The 23,981-nt window shown below is 38.1% G+C and overlaps 1 protein-coding gene across 5 annotated transcripts in view; it reads right to left on the reverse strand.

The window, feature by feature from the left end:
- The window catches only part of TBL1XR1 (TBL1X/Y related 1), a 164,880-nt gene that overhangs the window by 61,042 nt on the left and 79,857 nt on the right, over positions 1-23,981 (reverse strand). For 4 of the 5 annotated variants that reach the window (XM_079766446.1, XM_079766447.1, XM_079766444.1 and 1 more), the window contains one exon: positions 21,339-21,413. The exons of the other annotated variant lie outside the window; for it this stretch is intronic. The gene's annotated coding sequence lies outside the window, so the exon portion shown is untranslated. The remainder of the gene's footprint in view (positions 1-21,338; positions 21,414-23,981) is intronic. 5 annotated transcript variants of the gene reach the window in all.

The following is a 23,981-nucleotide window of genomic DNA, read 5'->3' on the forward strand; positions in this document are numbered from 1 at the left end:
CATGAAAAACCAGTTTATAATCTGTGTTAACATTGTTACTACATTACCTTTTATTATGCATATTTGTTTTTTCAGCCACTACCAAATTATAAGCATTTAAAAGGCAGTCTGTTCTTTATAATTTAACACTCAACACATAGTAGCTATTCAAGTATTTTTTTAAAACCTTCATAAATCATAAAATAGCTCTCATGCTCCAGCAGAAGAAATATAATCTAAGCACAATTTATATGCCATTATGACTCAATCAAAATGAAACATCTACAACCCTTCTCCCCAAAGGTATCTTTTCAGGGAAATTATTGCCACATAATACATCTACACCTCTTATTTAGTTCACCTGAAGTACGATTAGTTAACTGGTAGATAGGTAGGAACCCTTTAAATGGCTGATAAGTAACTAGTCAAAACTGTCTGTCTGTGTGACTGTGATGGTGGTATCCTATCCAATCGAACAAATTGATCAGGATTCATAATGAAGCAGTCATGCTTGTTTACCCTAAAATTCAAAAAGCCTAAAAGTTGATATCATGGTTATTTCAGTGACGTAAAACAACAGATTTTTAAGAAGTAAACATACAAGAGAAGCATGTTAATTTTCATTAACTGATAAGATTTTTTTTCCTTACTCTTTTACAAAAGCAAAATTAGTTATGGGCAATGTTACAAAAATTCAAAAACAAAAAGGGGAAGAAGAGTGGACATGATTCTTTTGGTCATACAGAAATCATTACCCAAGAGAACTTGAAAGTCCTTGAGTTACTCTTAAAAACCACGTAAGTCTATACTATCTTGTTAAACCAGAAAGCAAGAAAGCTACCTAAACCTACCAGGGTCTAAAGGACATAGGAACAAACTTAAAGAGGGGATCACTAGCCAAATGGGACAATTTGAGCATCAATAGAGAAAATAATTCAATAACCTAAAACACAAATGTGTTTAAATCCCTAAGGTCATAAGATAAACCAATTTTACTGCAATTACATGTCACACTGTTGACTTGGCATTTTATTTCACACAAAAAAATGCACTCGTATTTAGTATCCTGTCTGCTCTTAGATCTCACAGCCACACTCTTATACTTACATGTAATTCATTTTTAAATCTAAATTTGTGACTCTACCAATCATTCCTGTTTTAAATTTTAATCTACTATTGCTAATAATACCTGGTAAGCCTTCAGTAGTTACTGATAAGAAACCTTCTTACTAGGAGTTTAACTTCAAAAATAATGATCAAATGCCAAGAAGTAGCAGCAGCAAAATAAAAAGTCACGAGTAGCCCTGACCGGTTTGGCTAAGTGGATAGAGCGTCAGCCTGCGGACTGACGGGTCCTAGGTTCGATTCTGGTTGTGGGCACATCCCCAGTACGGGGTGTGCAGGAAGCAGCTGATCAACGTCTCTCTCTCATCTATGTTTCTATCCCTCTCCCTTCCTCTCTGTAAAAAATTAATGAAATATATTTTTTTAAAAAAAGTCATGAGTAACTAGACTATGTTATGGATTAAAACAGGTATGGACAAAAAATGAAAATGGAATGTTTGACAGGAATGATGAACAGCAGTTGATGAGAGGAGCAAACACTTTGTGTGTTCATTTAACAACAACAAAAAAGCTCACCCTGTGTATGATGTTGTTGAGTTCCATAATAAACCTCAGGAACAGAAAAGAGTCCTAGACTGAGTGAGGAGACCTCTGTTCTAGCCCAAGGCCTCAGTTTCCTGATCTGTACAATGAGGGTGCTGAATTTGACAATGTGGAAGGGCTCTTCTAGCTTTAATGTTGAGGGATTCTATGGACAAATTTAGGAAGAAGCAATAAAATGTAGACTTGTTAACAGAGAAGTTTACATTGGAAATAGCAGGTGGAAACAGATGAAAAGAATTTTCATAAAATTTTGAACTGCAAAAGGCAATTACCTTCAAACTTGTAACTGCTGTAAAGGTTTTTATGATAAACCAGCCTTAGTAGTATTACTATATAAACTAAATTTAGTAGTAATGAGTGGCCAAATTATGACCTGAAAAAAATCTATTCACCTTTGTTTAGCCAGACCACCCAAGTAAATCTAGAAAATAATACAGGAATACCTTTGGCCTAGTAATGACTTCAAGTCACAAAGTGTCTCATAACTATCCTCAGTTAAGTAACTGAACAAAGAGTAAAATGACAAAAAAAAAAATAATTAAACAATTATTTAACTTCAATATGCAATAAAATAACTATTATGCTTGTGATATCCTTCTTTGTTAATGAGTGTATGTTCCCTATGCAATCATTTTTTTCTGGTTAGGTCTCAAAATAGAACCTGGCTTCTCCTTCCAACAACAAGGCTAATTGAAATGACTTTTTTTCCCCTCTGGGTGACACAGAAACATAAAAAAAGGGTGTCTTTGTGTTTCAAGTTTCTGTACTGAAAGAAATCAAGCCTCTATCAGTAACAGATGATAGAAAGGCTCTGGTGCCTCAAAAACAGTGGTTTTCCAACTGTAATTTCCTAAGTACAATTAATTGCCTGGGTCCCAGCTAATCCTCCATGGTCTAATAAACTTAATTGTAAGTTTTAAGTTCACAGGTCAACTAATACTCTACTTTATGTTTATTTATTTTTTGCTTATGTTGATGCTATGCTTCTGACCTGGCAGACCTAAAACTCCAGAGACATGAGAACCAATAAGCCTATCTCAATAATCCAAACTCTATCAGAAATCTCCTCTATTGCCGAAACTGGTTTGGCTCAGTGGATAGAGCGTCGGCCTGCGGACTCAAGGGTCCCAGGTTCGATTCTGGTCAAGGGCATGTACCTTGGTTTCGGGCACATCCCCAGTAGGGGGTGTGCAAGAGGTAGCTGATAGATGTTTATAACTCTCTATCCCTCTCTCTTCCTCTCTGTAAAAATCAATAATTAATATATATATATATATATAAAAGAAATCTCCTCTATTAAAGGATGCAATGTCTACCTTTAAAAGATATCTTTATATATAAAAGTCTAAGCAACAGAACGACTGAACAAGCGGTCGCTATGTCGTGCACTGACCACCAGGGGGCAGATGCTCAATGCAGGAGTTGCCCTCTGGTGGTCAGTGCGCTCCCACAGCCAACCTCCCTCAGCTGGCCAACCTCTCACGGCCCTTCCCCCGCTGGCCACCTCGATTGGCCCTGATCGCCGGCCAGGCCGAGGGACCCCCACTCATGCATGAATTCGTGCACCGGGCCTCTTAGTAAAGATATAATGAAACATTCAATGAGGAAAAAAAACAACTTGTTTTTCAATGCTTATTTTATGCAAATTATCGAAGGGATTATAAAATAACTTGACATCCACACAATTCTATTAATTATTCATTTGAACATTTTAACTTGGCGATGTAGTACCTAATATGTTATTCAGAATCACTAATAAAATTTATCTCTGGTTGGTAAAAACAAAGGCAAAAATAAAAATCTTCATGATTGTGACATATATGTGTGTCTGAGATAGAAAATCTGTGAAACAGGATTTTCCTTTATATTGAATATATTTCCCATTTTAATTTGGGTACTTGGATTTATAATCCTAACGAGTTTGTTATTAAAATACCCTTCAACTTAATGGCAAACAACAGAAATCAGGATGGATATGCAGAGCATACTGTAGGGCTCTATTCTGAGTATCAGCTGTGCCTAGCAATTTTCTCCACCTCACCTCCCCCATGACTTTTTCAGAGACTGAAAGAGTAGCTTATTTACATTAAAATGTTAGCTTAAACATTAGCTTATTACTAACAAAATACTATTACTAATGATAAGATACTATAAGCAGCATTGTTTTTAGCCAATTTTGTACAGTGTGAAAAAAACTCCTTCAAAAGTTTAGGATTATTGTTTTGGGTAAAATATTCTCCTCTAGGATGGTGCTGGTACCAAGATAAACAGTTAAAGAAAAATGTGATCTTTAAAATAACTACTTGGTATGTCATGTGAAGCCCAATAGATTGTCCCCTCACTAAATTTCTATCTGTAGAAAATAAGTACATCTGTAATTCTTTCCACCACTTATATAAGTAAGCACACAATTTTCTCTAAGACCAAAATATCTCAGATATCAATAATACAGAATTCCTGAAATAACATAAATGACTAGAGCTGGGCACAACATACCAGCCCATTTGCTTTGAGGAAGTTATAACAACTAGGAAAAAAATGCTAATTATTTTTATTATTGCAATACTATTGGAAAGATAAAAAGAGAAAAGACAGTGGCTCAGTGGTTGAATATCAATCTATGAACCAGGATTCCTATTAGGACACATGCCTAGGTTTCGGGCTCAATCCCCAGTGTGGGGTGTGCAGGAGGCAGCTGATCAATGATTCTCTCTCATCGTTGATGTTTTCTACCTCTTTCTCCCTCTCCTTTCCTCTCTGAAATCAATAAAAATATATTTAAATTAAAAAAAAAAGACAAAAGACCAAAAACAAGTCCAAATCTGACTATTTTAGGGCACTAGAATAATATGAAGTCAATATACTGTAAGTAATTACATGTAACTATTCATTTTCTAAGATATATTATCTGCTTAATTTTATTGGAAGTTCTCATTTCAGGATTAGGGAAGAAAAAATGGGCTATAAAAAGAAATTAAAATGACCAGATTAATGGTTAAAATATCACACTTAATAATTACAATTTACATTTTAATTTTATTTTTCTCTCATTCTCACCCACTTTCAACTTATTCTGATATATACATTCAGCCTATCAGAATAGATTTCCTAAAAGTAAATTAAATGAGAAAAGTGAATTAGTATTTTATAAAGATTATACTTAATATAGAATATTATGTCAATACCTTATAATGGCATTATATTTGTCTCTTAAAAGTTTATAAAGTACCACAAAATGCTGGAACAATGATTGTTTGCTTTTCAACCCCAAAACTTATTAATATACTTTTAACTATATTCCTAAAATAGATTATTTTTAAAAACAAATTCTAATCATCCAATCTGGCTAACAATTCTAGCATAAAAATTAAGCAGCCTTCCTTCTTTGAAAAATGAATACATCACACTAAAAAAATGTGTTCTAAGCCATTATTCATAAATGACAATTGGTCAATTAAAAGAATGGAAAGAGAATCTAGTAATTTTCTCTAATAGCATTTTCAAAACTTGTTCAAAATAAGCAACCCCAGGGAGTCCATCTCCCATTAATCATACTTGACTCTGAGCATACTCTAATTATGTATCCATTCCCTCAGAATTTATGTATTATAAATTATCTTAATGAGTCTTTGCTGTGTCACTTTGAGGTAACCAAATTATTATGTGGATATGTTTTGTCTTCTCACTTTTATTGTTTATATTCCTATATCTCTCTGCATCTAAACAGTTCAGAGCTCAGTGCACAGGCAGAAAAATGTCACTGATCAAGTCAAACTATTTTCAAATTTAAAGAAATAATATCAATTTTGATGAAACCATTAAAAACATATTAAGAGGAATCTGGTTTAGAGAAATACTAACTACTAGTATATTTATAACATTTTATTATAAAAAATGTACAGGCATACAGAAAAAAATGAAAAAACTGCAGAGCCACCACCAAAGACTTTAAAATTAATATTACCTTGTATCTGTTTTCCCATATCTATTAATTGGTCTTAATTTTTGAAGCCTTTGAAAAGAAGTTGCAGACCTCAGTATAATTCCCCCTATATTCTTCAGCTTGCCTATCATTAACTATAGCAAAGTAATATGTTTTTTCTTTTAAAGAAAAATTTACACAAACAAACAATGAATAAATGCTAGATGTACCATTCAATCAGTTTTGACTCGCATATGCTCAGGTAACTGAATTTCCTAAGAGAACACAGGATATTACCATTGCCCTAGAAAGTTCCCACACGCCCTTTCCCAATTAATCCCTGTCCCCAATACCCAAGCATCCAGTTCTAAGCCATGACAACTACTTCTTTCCAACATAATTTAGTTAGTTCTGCTTCCTCCACCCCATCTTTTAAACAGATAAAATTTGCATGTTTTTGTTTTTCAAACATCCTATAAATGGAAATCATACATGAATGTCATGTTTTATGTATGGCTACGTTCACTAAGCAAGTTTCAAAGTTGCTACATAGTTTGTTCCTTTCCATTGCTCAGTAGTATTTTGTTGTACAAAGATAGCACAGCCTGTTTAGGTATTCTCATGTTGACAGACACCTTAACTGTTCTAAGGTGAGAGGTCGGCCCCATTTTGGCAGAGGTTATATAGGGGATTTCCTCCCTCTTCCTTCTGCTGTCTCCATTACTCTGCAGCTGCTGTGTAGTTCTGAACTCTGTCTTGGATTCCTCAAGCCAATGACTGCCAACAAGCCAACAGGAACCTGCCCTCAGGCAAAACCATTAAGACAGGAAACTCACCCAAGGCTAGTACAGCCTCTACTTGTTTTTGTTTGTGTGACAGTGCCCTCATAATGTTTATTTCGATCATTATCCAGAGACTGTGGTCAGGGTGTGTGGAAGGGTTTGTCTGATGGGAGCCAATTCTTCATTTTTTGAATTACACCTCCCTATTTTTCTCCTGAACACACCTGCTCAAGACTGTAACTGATATTCCTATTTTGGGGGTGTTGGTTTTTTTTCAACCTCAAAAGCTTGATTAAGCCAGTCCCTTCAACCAAAAAAGCCAAACTAAACCAGGAAAATAGGCCTCTGAGAGGTAGAGAGTATGAAAGCTGAAGGAGAGGATCCTGTACTCCTGTGTATGAACCAAGAAAGTCCCAAGACACCTTGGGGTGTCTATGTAGAACATACCCTAAGAAGCAAAGATTTTGAGATCTAAAGATATCAGCCACTGTTTGTGTCCCACACTAATCCTGAGTGATACATATGAGGAACAGACCCAAAGCAGCTTAGCAAAGGCCTTAAAAATGAACCAACTAACATTGGAACCACTAGAGTAACAGAACTTTTAGTCTAAACCTAACCATACTGATCACCTGCTTTAATCAAGAGAAAGTAATAATAATCATGCTTCCAAGAGGATAAAATAAAAAAAAATCACAACATACAAAGAATCAGGAAATTCTCAACAATTCTGAAAGAAAAAGGCAATTAACAGATACCAATTTTGATATGATCAGACATGAGAATGATCAAAAACATTACGGCAGCTACTTTATCCAACTCTCCACAAGGTAAAGTACACACTGAAAATGGAAGCATAAAAAGAAATAAATGAAAACTTTATAATTGAAAAATTGAGGGGAGGGGAAGAATGATTTTATAAGATAATAAATGTAGACAAAGGAGAGCAAACACTGAATAATTCATCTTTCTGAATAAGAGAATGCAAATAAATGGGGGGAAAGTCTAGTTTTAATTTTAAAAAAAACTTTCCTGACAGTTTGCATCTTTAGTTCTTAACAGTAATGAAAACGTCCAGAGCAATAGTTGCCAACCTTTCAGCCCTCATGGACCACCAGTGGTCCGAGGACCACCGGTTGGCAACCCCTGTTCTCTACCCAAGAGGCTTTAATCCTATGATTCTATCTCCTCCAGAGGTCCTGTGGAAGCTCTCATGATTAACCTTTGAAGAATATCCCAATTCTGTATAATTTGTATGACAGAATTCTTTTTAAATGCTGGACTGCAAATGAGGAGATCTGGTTCAAGTCTTGGTCTGTAACTCTGACAAAGTATGTGATATGGCATCATTTCTCTAAGCCTTAGTATCTCCTTTGCAAAATAAGGGCCCATTCGATGAGTAATGTCAATTTAGCTATGAAATGTAGTCTCATGATCTAATTTTAGGAACCCTCTGAGGGTCATTCTAGTTTCCCCAGATCTTAGCATTAGCCAGGTTTTCATTGTGCTAATTACTTGTTTCTGGCAAATAAGTAGAATATATAGGTCAGGTAGCTGAGACTAGCAGGTTTAGAACAATAATGTCACAATGCAATGCCAAGAACCATTTCCAGCATGTCATAATTACAAGAGTTTTACCAAAAGGTTGGTGAAACTTGGGCGGTTCAACAAGGGTGAGCCACATATGTAGTTTACCTGTTGGAAATGGCTCAACAGCACTTCCCCTAAACCTGAATAGGATTGTTAGCTGCCAGACAGCTCAGGGCATTTTATTGCCTCCTGTTGGCCAAACACCTGAACCCAAGCGGAGGCCCTGGTATCTGGGATTTATTTTCCTTCTACAATTGAAACTTTGTAGCCTGGAGCGGAGCCAAGCCTGCTGCTCACTCCGAGGCCGGCAGCGATTTCTGTTGGGGTTATAATTGAAACTGTGCAGCTTAAGCAGGTGGGCCTGGCCAGGATGTGCGGAAAGCTTTGCTTCCCCTGTTGCCGCCAGCAACCCTGGCCTGCTCTCTCAAGCTCCGTTCTGCCGCCATTTCTGTTTGAATTTGTTTACCTTCTATAATTGAAACTTTGTAGCTTGAGTGGAGGCTTAGGCCTGGCAAGGGCAGGCGGAAAGCTTAGCTTCCTCTGTTACCTAGGAAACCTTGCTCTCTGTAGCTGTAGCCATCTTGGTTGGGTTAATTTGCATACTCGCTCTGATTGGATGGTGGGTGTGGCTTGTGGGTGTGTCGGAGGTATGGTCAATTTGCATATTGTCTATTATTGGGTAGGATATTTCAAATTGATGCATTAACAAGTATTTATTTTTAGGAAAGCCACTGTCAAAAAGGCTCCTTAGGCCAAGACAATGTAAGCATCCATAGGAATAAGAATGAAAACTACATGCAATAAACATATCTAGTATTTAAATCCATAAGCTCACAATGACATCTTAAAATCCTCATTGGTCTACTTTTCCAGGATTCTAAGAAACAATCCAGTATTTTAAATTCGTAAATAAAGGAAAGAATCAAGTATTTAGTATGCCTTTCCAGTGCCAACTGTGCTACCAGGGCATCGAATATCCAATGAGGGAAGTTTCTCTTTGTAGAAATATTACAGATAATAAAGACTTGATACAATTAGGATGTCAATATTCTGTACACTCATAGAAATTATGGATCAAGGCAATGATTAGCAGTGGCCACCTAATATAACAATTAGAGAAAACTAAATACTAGGTGCTTCTTCAAGGAATTATATAGCACCACCCATGAAATATGATGCTACCCTAACTCTCCCCTCCAAATAAAGCAAAAAACCCTGAATTAGATTAAGCTTTTAGATCTAACTACCAATTTACGAAAATATACAAGGGAAAGAGGTATTTTACTACAGGAATGCAATTAATGAAACACAAAATGAGAAAACTTTACAGGTTTTTTCCTAAAAGGGAAAAATAAATAAATAAAGAGTTTAAAGCATAAGCTATACATTCCAACCAAATACACATGGATTTTGTTGTGATTCTGTAGAAACACTATTTATGAGCAAGTGAGGAAACAAACAAATGATTATATAATGATATTAAGAAATTAATGTCAAAAAAAGAAGAGGAGATTGAAAATGGCTGCCGACAGGAAGGCAGGCTGCAAGATAGTGTGTGAGTGAGAGAATTAAAAGAGAGTGTGTGGACGAGCGGGGAGTGTCTATTTGTGAGTGAGGGACAGCTATATTCCAAGGGACTATTGGGGACTGCCGGACCGGGCTCCCCTGACTGATTCCATTGCTGCTGAAATCTCTCCCGGAGCGACTGTCTCTGCCACAGACACTACGCCATCTTGAAGGGGAGAGTGGCTGTGATCAGAAGCCTAGCCTTACCTTCAATCAGGAAGAATCGGATATCTCCCAGGACCCTACAATCACAACACACCCAGGGACCAGCTGCGAACCCACAAACACCGGGTCTCAAAGAGCGCGAATACACAGACTCGGACGAGCTCTGCACCTTTCTCAGGGAAAGGTCAGATTTCAGCCAGAGAAAGGTGAGGTCTGCGATCCAGGCTGAAGGGAGAAAAGCATGCAGCGGGATCAAGAGGTACAGAGGAAGTCTGTGCCCCACAAAATCCGCGGCCATTGGGGCCAGAGTAGTCCGCAAATGTGGAAGAGCGTTCACAGGGCTGCTGGCAGGAGGGAACTCTAGAAATCAACCCATAGCTGGGCTGGGCACAAAAAGGCAGCCTGAAGCTGTACCAGTAAACCGGATGCGCTGTGCCAGGGGAAAAAGACGTGCACAGAAACGTGAGCAGAATCGCGCACAGTGCCAGGGCGAAAAAGTTGTGAGTTCTCGGACTTACTCTGGCTCTTTTTTCTCTTTAAATCCTTGCTTTTGATTACTAAGCCAAGTACATAGGATCACCCAATTAAAAACACTCTCAGAGACTGCAGTGGAAAGTTGTTTTTGTGGAACCTGGGGATCAGAGTGGGGAGAAACGATCAGAAAACAAGCCGTGGGGCAGTCCATAAGCCCCAAACCAGTATTAAGAGCAGCAGGGAAAACAAATTCTAAATACTGGGTAGAGAGGACTTATAGCCACGGATGTCAATACGGAAACACTGCCACCCAGGGTTGAATCACAAATTGACTACTGTGTAAATACAACCACAGGCAGGCTGAGAAACAAAGAAATACTGCCTGCTTGAAAACAAGATTGTGGCTTACGACACAGAGGAGCTGTGGAACGAAGGCAATTTCAATACTGTCCTGACTACCTGACAGGAAACAGGCGTGCCAAACAGAACAGTAGAGGAAGTGAATGACCTGCACTACTGCACATTTTTATTTTTTATCTTTTACTTAAACTAATAATATTTCTTTTTTCTCACTTGATTTTACCTTTTAAATTATTTTATTTTTAATCAGCATTATTACTACTATTATTTTACCTTTTTTAAAAGTTTCATTTTATTTCCTATATATTTTATTTTATTTTGGGATTAGTGTTCTACATTCTATTTTCACTTTTACTTTAGCATCAATTTACTCTATCTAAACTTTACCTTTATGCCAACACTCTCTTCCTCACTTTTCCCCTTTTGTTATCCTGTTTCTCTTGCCATATTCCTGCTTTACATTTTCCCTATTCCTTCTTTTTACCCCGTTAAAAATTCATCCTACTTATATATCTAATTTCTGATCCCCTGCTCCAAGTCCATACACATTTCTCTCTTCTCTTCCTTCACTATCCAAATTTTTTCTCTCTCTTCCCTTTTTCTTGTTTTTTGTTGTTGTTGTTTTTAATTATTTATGTTTTCTGTCTTATTTTGTTTTGCCCTTCTATCTGTCCTATTGTTGTTAGTTTGAATGTGGATTAGATAGTTTTTTTGTTTGTTTGTTTGATTGTTTCTCTCTCTTTTTTTCCCTACTGTATTTCCTCTCCTTGCTTGTTATTAGTTGTTTGTTGTTTCGATTCATACCTAAGTGCTAGTTGTTTGGATTAGTTGTTGTTCTATTGGAGTTTTCTCCATATATAAACAGTATTTTCCCCACTTATTTTTCATTCTTTTTCTTTTCTCTCTTACTTTTTTTCCTTTTCTCAATATCATTTTTGCACTTTTTTTTAATCCTCTAATTGTCTTTTCTCTGGTTGTCACCTTTATTTGGGGTTGTTAATATTGTGAATACATTTGTGTTCAGTGCCTTGTGCGTTGTGCCTTGTTGTGTTGTATTTTGTGCCTTTAAGTCAACGCAGGAGAGAGAGCTACATAACCAGACACCCTGAGAGGAGAGATCATACAGAGAAAAAAAACAGCCCAAATACAAAAGAAAAGGAGGCATCATCAGAAACACAAGTAAACAAAATGGACACAAGCAATATGTCAGAGAACGAAATAGTTATAAGGTCGCTGAAAAGGTTGGAAGACAAATTCAACAGTATATGTAAGAACCAAGAGGAAATGAAGAAGAATCAAGAAGAAATGAAAAATGACATCGCTGTAATACAGAACTCAATAGAAAGCATCAACAGTAGACTAGAAGAAGCGAAGGACTGCATCAGTGACCTAGAAGACAAGGTAGAAAAAAAAAAATACCCAAGCAGAGCAGCATCTAGGAAAAAAACTTAAAAAACAAGAGGAGAGCCTAAGGGAACTTTGGGAAAACAGGAAACGAAACAACATCTGCATAATAGGGGTGCCAGAAGGAAAGGAAACTGAGCAAGGAATAGAAAATCTGTTTGAAGAAATGACAGAAAACTACCCTGATATAGGGAAGGAAAAACTCACAAGACCAAGAAGCTCAGAGTCCCAAACAAAATGAACCCCAAAACACTGACACCAAGGCACATTATAATTAAATTAGTAGCCCATTGCGCGATATCGTGCAGTTGGCCGCCCGCCACTTCCACGGGAGCTGGTGGGAACCGCAGCACGCCGTTGGGAGCCGTGCTGCTTCCAAGGGAGGAGGGAGGGAGCCGCACTGCTTCCGTGGGAGGGGGGAGGGAGCCGCACTGCTTCCGAGGGAGGGGGGAGGGAGCCGCACTGCTTCCGTGGGAGGGGGGAGGGAGCCGCACTGCTTCCAAGGGAGGAGGGAGGGAGCCGCACTGCTTCTGTGGGAGGAGGGAGGGAGCCGCACTGCTTCCGTGGGAGGGGGGAGGGAGCTGCACTGCTCCGGTGGGAGGCAGGCCCGCCGTATACTCTCCTCGCCTGTGCTCGGCTGTGGAGGTTGTGGGCTGCCCCCCCCCCCTGTTCCCCAGAGGCCCTCCACAGGGCCAGGGCAGAACGCTTGCCTCATTGCCACAGCGATGAAGCAAGCATTCCGCCAGGCCGCGCATGCTGCCCGCTCTCAGTAGCTGCCCTCCCGGGACTGGGGAACTCCAAAGGGGCTGAGAAGACTGGGCATCACCATCTTTGTGACTGAGTGATTGCTAATTTGCATATTATCCTTTTATTACATAGGCTTGGCAAACACCAACTACAAAGTAAGAATCTTAAAAGCGGCCAGAGAGACAGAAAGTTACCTACAAAGGATCCCCATCAGACTAGCGACTGATTTCTCAACAGAAACACATCAGGCCAGAAGGGAATGGAATGAAATATACAAAGTCATGCAAAAGGGTCTGAATCCAAGAATACTGTACCCAGCAAGGCTATGAATCAAAATTGAGGGTGAAATCAGGAGCATCACAGACAAAACAGGACTAAGGGAGTTTATCACCACCAAACCAGCAATGCAAGAAATGCTTAAGGGTCTGCTGTAAAAAGAAGAAATAGGAAGCAAAGAAGGAACACAGGCATAAGAAATAAAAATGGCGACAATCAAGTACCTATCAATAATAACTTTAAATGGAAATGGATTAAATGCCCCAATCAAAATACACAGGGTAGCTGAGTGGATAAGAAAACATGACACATATATCTGCTGTCTACAGGAAACCCACCTCAGAAGAAAGGACTCACAGACTGATGGTGAAGGGATGGAAATAGGTATTTCAGGCGAATGGAAATTTTTTTTTAAAAGCCAGGGTAGCAATACTTGTACCTGACAAATTAGATCTCAAAGTGAAAGACATAACAAGAGATAAGGAAGGCCACGTCATAATAATAAAGGGAGCAATCCAACAAGAAGATATAACTCTGGTAAACATACTGTATACGCACCCAATACAGGAGCACCCAAATATATAAAAAAACTTTTGGAGGATATCAAGGGAGAGATTGACAGCAATACAGTCATAGTAGGGGACTTTAATACCCCACTGTCACCATTGGACAAATCCTCTAAACAAATAATCAGCAAAGAAACATCAATCCTAAATGACTCACTAGACCAGATGGAATTGACATCTTCAGAACATTTCACCCCAAAACCACAGAATATACATTCTTTTCAACTGCACATGGGTCATTTTCAAAGATAGACCATATGCTGGGTCACAGGCAAAGTCTCTTAAATACAAGAAGATAGAAATCATAACAAGCATCTTCTCAGATCACAGTGGCATAAAACTGGAAATCAACTAGAATAAAAACAATCCAAAAAAATCAACCACATGAAGACTAAACAGCATGCTATTAAACAATGACCGGGTTACCAGAGAGATCAAACAAGAAATAAAAAGCATCATGGCAACAAATGACAATGAAAACACAACAATCCAAAATCTATGGGACACAGTGAAAGCAGTCTTGAGAGTGAAGTTCATAGCTCTACAGGCCTACCACAAAAAACAAGAAACAATGGTAATAAATTATATAACCCTACAATTCAAAGAGTTAGAAAGAGAGCAACAATATAAGCCCAGCGTAAGCAGAAGGTAGGAAATAATAAAGATCAGAGCGGAGATAAACGACATAGAGACCAAAAAAACAATACAAAAGATCAACAAAACCAAGAGCTGGTTATTTGAAAGAATAAACGTGATTGATGAACCTCTAGCCAGGCTCACCAAGAAGCAAAGAGAGAGGACCCAAATAAACAAAATCAGAAATGAAAGAGGTGAAGTAACAACTGATCCCACAGAAATACAAACGATTATGAAAAAATACTATGAACAACTCTTTTCCAACAAAATGGACAACCTAGATCAGTGGTTCTCAACCTTTCTAATGCCGCCACCCTTTAATACAGTTCCTCATGTTGTGGTGACCCCCAACCATAAAACTATTTTTGTTGCTACTTCATAACTGTAATTTTGCTACTGTTATGAATCGTAATGTATATATCTATGTTTTCCAATGGTCTTAGGTGACCCCTGACAGCGGTTCTCAACCTGTGGGTCGCGACCCCTTTTACAGGAGTCGCCTAAGACCATCGGAAAACACAGATATTTGCATTACGATTCATTAACAGTAGCAAAATTACAGTTATGAAGTAGCAACGAAAATAGTTTTATGGTTGAGAGTCACCACAACATGAGGAACTGTATTAAAGGGTCATGGCATTAGGAAGGTTGAGAACCACTGACCTAGATGAAATGGACATATTCTTAGAAAAATACAAGCTCCCAAAAAACTTAATCAAGAAGAATCAAAAAACCTGAATAGGCCGATAATTACTGAAGAAATTGAAGCAGTGATCAAAAATCTTCCAGCAAACAAAAGCCCTGGTCCGGACGACTTTACAGGGGAGTTCTACCAAGCATTCAAAGAAGAACTGAAACCTATCCTCCTCAGACTATTCCAAAAAATTGAAGAGAAAGGCACACTTCCAAGCTCTTTCTATGAAGCCAGCATTACCCTAATACCAAAACCAGATAAAGACACCACAAAAAAGGAGAACTACAGGCCAATATCCTTGATGAACATAGATGCTAAAATCCTCCACAAAATTCTAGCAAATCGGATTAAGCATTACATTAGAAAAATCATACACCATGACAAAGTGGGATTTATTCCGGGGATGCAAGGATGGTACAATATCCGTAAATCAATAAATGTGATACATCACATAAACAAATTGAGACAAAAATCACATAATCATGTCAATCAATGCAGAAAAAGTACTTGACAAAACCCAACACCCTTTCTTGATAAAAACTCTCAGCAAAGTGGGAATAGAAGGGTCATACCTCAACATAATAAAAAACCTTATATGCCAAACCAACAGCCAACATCATACTCAATGGGCAAAAAATAAACTCATTTCCCCTAAGAACAGAAACAAGACAGGGATGCCCACTCTCACCACTCCTGTTCAACATAGTACTAGTGTACTAGCCATAGCGATCAGACAAGAAGAAGAAATAAAAGGCATCCAAATTGGAAAAGAAGTAAAACTGTCCTTATTCGCAGATGACATGATACTGTACATAGAAAACCCAAAAGACTTCATAAAAAAACTATTAGACCTAATAAATGAATTTGGCAATGTAGCAAGATACAAAATTAACACCCAGAAATCTATGGCCTTTTTATACACCAATAATGAACTCACAGAAACAGAAATGAAAAAAACAATCCCATTTACCACTGCACCAAAAAAATGAAGATACCTAGGAATAAACTTAGCTAAGGACGTAAAAGACCTGTACTTGGAAAACTACAGGACATTGAAAAAAAGAGATAGAGGAAGACATAAACAAATGGAAGAACATACTATGTTCATGGATTGATAGAATCAACATCATTAAAATGTCCATACTACCTAAAGCAATCTATAGATTCAATGCAATACGTAGTAAAATACCAATGGCACATTTCAAAGATCCAGAACAAACTCTCCAAAAATTCATCTGGAATTAAAAAAGACCGCGAATAGCCACAGCAATCCTGAGAAAGAAGAACAAAGTTGGAGGGATCACAATACCAGACATCATGCTATATTACCAAGCCACAGTTCTCAAAACTGCCTGGTACTGGCACATGAACAGACATATAGACCAATAGAACAGAATAGAGAACCCAGAAATTGACCCAAGCCATTATACTCAATTAATATTTGACAAAGGAGGCAAGAGCATATAATGGAGTCAAAACAGTCTCTTTAATAAATGGTGCTGGGAAATTTTGGTCAGATACTTGGAAAAATATGAAACTAGATCACCGACTTACACCATACACAAAAACAAACTCAAAATGGCTAAAGGACTTGAATGTAAGACGGAAACCATAAAAATCCTACAAGACTCCATAAGCAGCAAAATAGCAGACATATGTCATAGCAATATCTTTACAGACACAGATCCTAGAGCAAGAGAGACTAAGGAGAAAATAAACAAATGGGACTACATCAAAATAAAAAGCTTCTGCACAGTAAAAGAAACCATCAACAAAACAAGAAAAACCCACTGCATGGGAGAACATATTTGCCAATGTTAAGTCCGGTAAGGGTTTAATCTCCAACATTTACAAGGAACTCAATACAACTTGACAAAAGGAAGACAAACAATCCAATCAAAAAATAGGCAACGGACTTAAATACTTTTCGAAAGAGGACATTCAGAAAGCCAAAAGACATATGAAAACATGCTCAAAGTCACTAATCATCTGAGAGATGCAAATCAAAACAACAATGAGATACCACCTCACACCTGTCAGAATGGCAATCATTAACAAATCAACAAACTGACAAGTGCTGGAGAGGTTGCAGAGAAAAAGGAACCCTCCTTTACTGTTGCTGAGAATGCAGACTGGTGCAGCCACTGTGGAAAACAGTATGGTGTTTCCTCAAAAATTTAAAAATGGAACTGCTATTTGACCCAGTCATCTCACTTCTAGGAATATATCCTAAGAAAACAGAAACACCAATCAGAAAGGATATATGCACCCCTATGTTCATAGCAGCACAATTTACAATAGCTAAGATTTGGAAACAGCCTAAATGCCCATCAGCAGATGAGGGGATTCGAAAACTGTGGTACATCTACACAATGGAATACTATGCTGCTATAAAAAAGGAATTCTTACCATTTGCAGCAGCATGGATGGAACTGGAGATCATCATGCTAAGTGAAATAAGCCAGTCAGTGAAAGAAAAGACTACCACATAATCTCACTCATTTATGGATAATACAGGATATTATAACCTGATGAACAAAAAGGTAGATACACAGAGGCAGAGAAGCATTCATAAGACTTTCAAATTACAGCGGTAAGGCTGGGGAGGGGTACTGGGGGAGAGGTAAGAGATTAACCAAAGTACTTGTATGCATGCATATAAGCATAACCAATGGACACAAGACACTGCGGGGAATGGGGCGGTGGGGGGGAGGGCATGTGCCAGGGGTAGGGGAGGCCGGGGGAAGGTCAATGGGGGGGGGGGGGGGGGGGAAGGAGACATATGTACTACTATTTGTAATACTTGAAACAATAAAATTAAATTTAAAAAAAATTACTGTAAAAAAAAAAGAAATTACTGTCATCATCTCATACCCATTAGGAGGACCACTATCCAAAAAATAAAACAACCCACAGAAAATCGCAAGTATTGGAAGAATGTGGAGAAATCAGAACCCTTGTGTACTATTGTTGAGAATATAAAATTATGCAGCCACGTTGGAAAACAATATGGAGGTGCCTCAAAAATTTAAACTAGAACTACCACATAATATAGCAATCTCACTTCGGGTATATAGCCAAAAAGATCTGAAAGCAAGATCTAAACGAGATATATGCACACTCATGTTCATCACAGCATTATTCACTAAGTCAAAGGTACAAGCAACACAAATGTCCACTGATGATGAATAAATATGATACACACACACAATGGAATATTATTCAGCCTTTAAAAAGAGGGGAATCCTGTCACATGCTGTAAAATGCATGAACCTAGAGGACATTATGCTAAGTTAAATAAGCCAGTCACAAAAGAAACATACGTACTTGTAAAAAGTAGCTAAAGTAGTCAAACTAGTGGAAACAAAAAGTAAACTGGTTGTTGCTAATGGCTGGAGAAGAGAAAGAACTGGGAGCTGTGGTTCAATAGGTACAGAGTTTCCGTTTTGCAAGATGAAAAAGTTCGAAAGATCTGTTGTATAATAATGTGAATACAGTTAACACTGCATATATTGCACACTTAAAATTGTTAAGATAAATTTTAGTTTTTACCACAATTTTTAAAAAGCCTATTTAAATTCCTTTTCAAATAAGGAAAACTCTCGATTTTTAAAGTGTGATAATGGCATCTTGGTATATATTTTTAAATAGTCCATATTTTCCACAGATACATAATAAAATATTCATGAATGAAATCATGTGCTATAAGTGTTGGCTTCAAAATAATCAGGTGTGTGTGCGTGGGGGGGGGGGGGCGGGTTAATAGTAACAAAATGATTAAATGAAACAAAACTGATGAGTATTGCAGCTGGGAGTTTATTGTGCTATTCTCTCTACTTTAGTGTATATTTGAAATTTTTCACAATAATAACACACATCTGTTGGCCAATGGGTTCTATTAATGTAATAACATAATTATAGAAAGTAATATAAAACATTAATATAGGAAGGTAGCTATAAATCATCATGACTTAAGGTGCAATTAGAGTTAAAATAACTTGTACCTAGGCAAGTGAAGAGAGAGACAAAAATGAATGTTATGAATCCCTCACGGTTATTATATCAAGAACAAAGTTGAGGGAGGGTGTGGGGGTGGTAGAATTAACTGTTCACAAAGCACTCCTTTATGGAATGTTCAGAGAAAAAAAAGATGAGATACTACACAACACAGGCATAACCCTGAACACCATGGCATTTTTCAGGTCCAGAGGAAAACCATCATGTGGGCCAATATCTATAAATTTACAAGCATCGTATGCAAATGTGTAGAAATGGCTTTTATGTCCTCATCTAGATTATAAGCAAATTTGTTGTAATCTTGCCCTTCATCTCTAATACACACACATATATAGAACACTAACATACATAAACATAAATTTCTGTGATCATGACTTCAAAATGATTTTCAACAAAATTGGCAAAGGTGATATGATCTGATTTAAAATACAGTCTAAGAGTTGTTCCAAAAAGAAAATTAAAAAAACACAACACAAAAAACACAATACACATCCTGTGTGAGCGGCACATTTAAAACTTCACTTGAGGACAGGCACTTAGAAGAGACAGCCAGTTGCATAGGCACCAACATCTCAGAGTCCAAAAGCCTGCACAACTGATTCTCAAGGGAGACATGTCACAAATAGTTAAGAATCCAACAACCTACCTAGTAAACTGACAGGTTTCAAATGTGAACGTCAAACAAAACGCCAAGGGCAGATAGTCCAAAATGCCAAAGATGATTTACCATGGAACTGCTTCTTACAATAGAAACTCTGTAGTGCTCCAGAGGAAATAGCAGATTTAAATGATGGTTAATGAGTCACCCAACCACCCTAAAGAACCCAGCAAATGTTTCATAAATTAATGAAGAACTATGTATTCCTTCAAGTTAGGTAAATACAGAAAAAAAATTTCTGTTTTCCCCAACATTCTTCATTAACTGCTAGGAGACAGAGAGGGGAGGGTTAGGGAGGGGAGGGACATAGTGGGAGAGAGAAGTCATTTTTAAGAATTCAAAAGATAGTTTAGACAAAGGAAATCCTCCTCTTATCAACACACTGACAAATCCATCTTGAAAATGAATCATCTCCTAGGAATATTTTCACAGATAACTTATCTCACCCTATTATCCTGGTCCCAGTTAATTTTTAGTGTCATACTGATGCATCTACCATTTCCCACAAAATCCTATAAACCTTAATCAGTTTCCATAGCTCCCTGATTTAATGTTTAACGTAAAAATTTAAGTAAAAGTTTTTTAAAATTTTGATGATGCAGTTTTGAAATGGAAGGTATTGTTTAAGTAATTAATTCTTTAAAAACCTAAGTAAAAATTAATTATCCTATTTATCAATCCCCCAAATACACAGCAATACCATTTAGATAAGGAATTACTTTTTGTAAGGGAGAATCATTCTGAATTTTAATCAACAGTGATGAGATCATTTTGCCTACAGCTAGGGTTAAACTTTAGAAATTGAGTCCAATTCTATCATCAAATTTTATGAGTACTTGACAAAAGTCATCCAAGACACATGCAAGAAAGAAAGCAAATCCCAACTCCTACAGAGCCCAGTGGTCTTTCTGCTGTATAACACAGCTGACAGATTTTTATTCCACACAGGCTTCTAAGTGGTATTTTTAAATAGATAAAAATGGTTCTCCTGAAAATTATCCACTAGCTAACAACAGGTAGAATTTCAGCCATTTAATTATAAATATAGGGTGTTCCAAAATAGATATACACACTTTGAGTAATTATAAAGGCAGTGTTTATTAAAATACATTACATTTTTCAAGTACTTTTTGAGGACCCCCTGTATCAGGATAAATGCAATATGCAAAAACTGGCTATTCTATAAGATGACAGACAAAAACACAAGTTATTACTGCCACTATAACTTAAGTTTACCATGGAAATTCTATTCCCAAAATATAATCTACTTGTTAAAATACAGTATTATCACAACAAAATAATGCTTTTCATCCTGATAACCATAACCAATAGGTTATAAAACCTACAGATAATGGAAATCTTAAAAGTAAAGGTTTGCCTTTTTTTATTATTATTTATTTATTTATTTGTTTATTTATTTATTTTTAATATACTTTATTGATTTTTTACAGAGAGGAAGGAAGAGGGATAGAGAGCTAGAAACATCGATGAGAGAGAAACATCGACCAGCTGCCTCCTGCACACCCCCTACCGGGGATGTGCCCGCAACCAACGTACATGCCCTTGACCGGAATCGAACCTGGGACCCTTGGGTCCGCAGACCGACGCTCTATCCACTGAGCCAAACCAGTTTTGGCTGCCTTTTTATTTATATTAAGTAATCAAAAATATTTTAAGTGCCTTAAATTACATATTAAAAACATTTCTTTAGTTTGGGAACACATGTATATTTTGTGAGATGTGAGAAACTTTCCTTAACACATTGTTAAAAATAAGTGAATACTAAAAAGAGCATTAAAATACTCTTAACATTCAGAGTGGGAGCAATTCTTACCATTGGCAGTGCATTGATGTGGGGATGTACAACTGAATATCCGGTACCACCAATCACAAGTTGCTGTTGCTGATGCTGAGAAAAAGGAAAGTAAAATATTCAGTGTGCCCTAAAACAAATGCACTTTAAAAGATTCCTCATGCCAAATTCTACATGTAGGAAATACTCTTCATGTCTTCAAGGTCTCCACCAGTGACTATCTTTCTCCCCCTAACCAATTGTAATCATAAACAATAACATCAACTTCTGAATGCATAACAAACAGAAGGCAGTGAATCTTTATAACTTTCCTAAAAGACTGGCACCAATGAACAAAATGAGACTCAAGAGATGAATCTGCACAAACTGACCCACATTCAGCTCAATTCATGCAAATATTATTGTAAAAGGGCCCAATATAGTATGCTAATAATCTACAATCATGAGCCATAAAGAATGGTACCAAACTTATATTCTATATATTGCTTAATAATAAAGAGAAATACATGATTGGTTTTGAAATAATTTCTATCATAACTTATTAAACTTTAATCTCTTCAGAGTTTCCTCATTTAGTAGAGTTTCCTCCCCCCAGCCAGCCTCGCCCCTGATTGGACTCGCCCACCCGGATCAAGGGCAGGGCAGCCAGCAAACCACCCTGAAGCACATCCCCCTGGCCAGCCCGACCCCGATCAGCCCGCAGCCCCTCCCCCCTTGCTGGCCCCGCCCCTGATCGCCCCTCCACCTCTTTTGGAGGTGGTGCCAGCTGGCCCACAGCCCCTCCCCATGGCCAGCCCCGCACCCAAAACCCCCACCCCAATCGGGCGGGGCCCCTCCCCACAGCTGGCCCAGCCCCAATCGGGCACTGATCGGGACTGGGCCCGCCAGCCAACCTCCCGCTGTCTCTTCCTCCTGACAGGCCTGGCCCTGATCTGCCCCGATTGGGGCCAGGCCAGCCAGACTCCACCCGTGCACAAATTCGTGCACTGGGCCTCTAGTAGGATATAAGAGCAAAAATCCATATAAAAAGCAATTTTAACATACATTTTTAAAAAATAAATGAAATCAACATGCATTGATGTCTAATCATACAATTACTTCAGCTAAGTTAGTTTCATTGGTAGCATCACTTGTAGTTGGATTTTGTATTAGACTAGTGGCCCGGTGCATGAAATTCATGCACGGGGGGTGGGAGGGAGGTCCCCTCAGCTCAGCCTGCACCTTCTCCAATCCGGGACCCCTTGGGGGATGTCTGACTGCCGGTTTAGGCCCGATCCGCTGGCTCCTAATCACTCACCTGCCTGCCTGCCTGGTCACCCCTTCCTGACCCCCTGCCAGCCTGGTCGCCCCCAACTGTCCCCCCACTCTGCTGGCCTGGTTGCCCCATGCAGCCTGCTGTTCAGTCATTTGGTTGTCCCTCACTAACCCCCCTGCTGGCCTGGTTGTAGGCATATTACCTCTTTATTATATAGGCTTTATACAAAAAAAAAAAAAAAAAAAAAAAAGATTGTGCAGGAATAACACAAAAAAGTACTAGTACTCCAAAATTTTCCTGTCAAAAAGCTAGCAATGCAATGAAAGATAATAAAACCACAAATTCTCTTATATTAAGACACAAAGCTTTTAAAATTAAAGTTTGATTTGGGCAGTTTCAAGTATTATTAAAAATTAAATTGATTTTTTAAGCACTAACATCTGCCAATCAAAAGTTTTTAGTTCACTAACTTTCAATGATAGATAACCAAGCATGAGAAAAGGCTTAGACTCACATTTTAGTTGTGATATTAGACAGTAATGTAAAAATGTTTGACTAAGCACACAGTTGTCAATTACTTTAAAAAAAAAAGTGGTACATCAACAATGTGTAACTATAACTAATTTCTTTTTCTCGTTCAAAAAACTGTTACTAAATTAATGTTGCGACTTATAATTTATTAGAGGCCCGGTGCATGAAATTCATGCACCGGGAGCCCTCGGGGGATGTCTGATGCGGGGAGCAGGCTAAGCCGGCAGTCAGACTTCCTTAGTGCTGCCATGGAGGCAGGAGAGGCTCCTGCCACTGCGGCTGCACTTGCCAGCTATGAGCCCAGCTCAGGGCTTCTGGCTGAGCGGTACTCACCCTGTGGGAGCGCACCGACCACCAAGGGGCAGCTCCTCCACTGAGTGTCTGCCCTCTGTTGTTCAGTGCGTGTCCATCTCTGGTGGTCAGTGCGTGTCATAGTGACCTGTCATTCTGCAGTTCGATCTGCATATTAGCCTTTTATTATATAGGATTATTATATAGGATTATGCCTTAGAAATATGACAGATATGACATTGTTTTCTTAACACAAAGCTGATGGCAGCTAAACATTTGTAAAAGCGATTTGGGAGGAAGAAACAAGTAGAAGGGTGAGGGGAGGCAGTAGGAATAGCATAGGTATGTAGGAAATTATAGGGTAAAACAAAATCAAACTTTGCCTTTTCCAAATTTGCTTAACACTACATAGGCAGTACCTTGGCACTTAAGTTAAAAGGAAAAACTGACATAATTCCCAAATCTTTTTAGGTTTGTCACTCTTCCCAAGGGCTAAACATTTGATTCAAAGTGTCAGCTATTCAAGAACTTGAAACAGCTAATTAGGCTAGGACAAGACAGAAATCATTCTGCTGAACAATACTAGT

The sequence above is a fragment of the Cnephaeus nilssonii genome (assembly GCF_951640355.1).
Source record: "Cnephaeus nilssonii genome assembly, chromosome: 3".
NCBI lineage: Eukaryota > Metazoa > Chordata > Mammalia > Chiroptera > Vespertilionidae > Cnephaeus > Cnephaeus nilssonii.